General features: G+C 29.6%; 1 non-coding gene across 1 annotated transcript; it reads right to left on the bottom strand.

Annotated features, from left to right (window-relative positions):
- Positions 1–702: 702 nt before the first annotated feature.
- On the bottom strand, positions 703–774 carry TRNAC-GCA (transfer RNA cysteine (anticodon GCA)). Its single transcript has one exon. It is a non-coding gene; the product is annotated as a tRNA-Cys (tRNA).
- Between the last annotated feature and the right edge of the window lie 999 nt (positions 775–1,773).

Raw genomic sequence — 1,773 nt, 5'->3', positions numbered from 1 at the left:
TATAATCGAAAAAATTCAGTACAAATAAATAAAAGAGGCAGAAAAACTCTTGGAAGTATCAAAAGAATGTTAGTAACATGTAGGAATAATAAGACCTAGTCTTTCTTTTGTTGTCCTGCATTTCATTACATTAAGTAAAAAGTCTCAAAATAGAGAATCAAGATAGTATCTATCACATAACCCTACTATTATTCCTTTCTCATTTGATCTAATCTTTACTGTCCCCCCGATTGTTTCATAGAGACAATCGGAAGATGGGATGGCCTATTACATGCGTGGTTAGAGCTTATCGAAAAGAAATAAGTTCTTTTTTTAAGATTAAAATAAAAAAAAAAAGCCAATTATTCATTCAATATAATATTGATTGAATGCTCGAGTACTCAGATACTTTCATGAGTCCGTATATCAAGTATCTTCCTCCTTTCCGTAAGGAAAAATGAAATTATATTCCCTAATTCAAGACCCAATGAGTAGACACTACATTAGTAGTCGAAGGGCTATCATCTCAAGATTTAACGATTATTTTTCATTACTCTACTAAATTCTGGAAACGAAACCTATACGCAAGGATTTATAACATTTTAGAGAACCCCAACGATGCTTAGAATCAAGCAAATCTAAAGATGCTTTTCTTCTAAAAAAAATGATAAAGTTATATCAGCAAAACAGAAGAGGGTATTTTGATTCTTTTGTTTGTTGCTGAGGCGACACCCGGATTTGAACTGGGGAAAAAGGGATTTGCAGTCCCCCGCCTTACCGCTCGGCCATGCCGCCAAAACGATACAAAATATTGGATTGGCTCTATCTCTTAGATAGATAGTATCTTACAACACACAATATCTAAAACGAAAAACCGCAAAACTTTGCTTTTTCTATTGAAAAAAAAATGTGGATTTTCATTCACAAAAGCAAAAAATCAGGACAAATGGGAACCGTTAACTTTAACTATTGACTGTGAATTCATAAATGATTCTTGGATTGAAATTGCAAATTCGGTTTCCCTAATGATATAAGAAAACAATCCAAAAATGGATACCTTACCTAAATAAATAAAAATTGATAGATAACTAATCATTACTAATCCATCCGTATTGATTCGTTTCCATAACCATAAAAAAATCCTTATTAATGACAATTTTAATAGCGATTATGAGTATATGTAAACCCCAGAACATAAACGATTACTATTATCTAAATCTAATATCTTATATATATATAAGATGTTTATAGGAAATGTTCGGAATTCTGTTTTTAGAATTTTTTTTTCATTATCATTAAATAGAAAATATAAATTTTTGATAGAGTACGACATGTGATGTTCCCCATAGAACTGTAATAAAGGAGGCGATATATATAACTAACTATATATATATATCTGCACATGTTTATTAATAAATACAAGTCCTTATACATACTTCAATCGCATTCTACGAATTCTACTAAAAAAAATATAGGTATAGGTAAAATATCTCTCTTCTATGCGAATTTTTTTTAACAGTGAAATCTACGAAAAAGTTCCATGTTGTTAAATAAAAAAAATTCTATATTGTTTCTTCAGATCAAATCCCGAATCTATTTATAGTACCCAATCCGATTGGAATATCATAATAATGGTAGAAATTGACTCACTTTTGTTTTGATATAGATATTTTATACAAAACTCCATAATTCTAAATAGAATTTACCAATTCATTTGTAGTTGTTGCAAATTCCAATTTAATTTGAGTATCAAAGTCTCTTTATTCCTACGTTCATATGTATTTCATGCATTAC

The sequence above is a fragment of the Cucumis melo genome, unplaced genomic scaffold (assembly GCF_025177605.1).
Source record: "Cucumis melo cultivar AY unplaced genomic scaffold, USDA_Cmelo_AY_1.0 utg002164l, whole genome shotgun sequence".
In the NCBI taxonomy this organism is placed as follows: domain Eukaryota; kingdom Viridiplantae; phylum Streptophyta; class Magnoliopsida; order Cucurbitales; family Cucurbitaceae; genus Cucumis; species Cucumis melo.
This window is presented reverse-complemented; position numbering and strand designations above follow the sequence as displayed.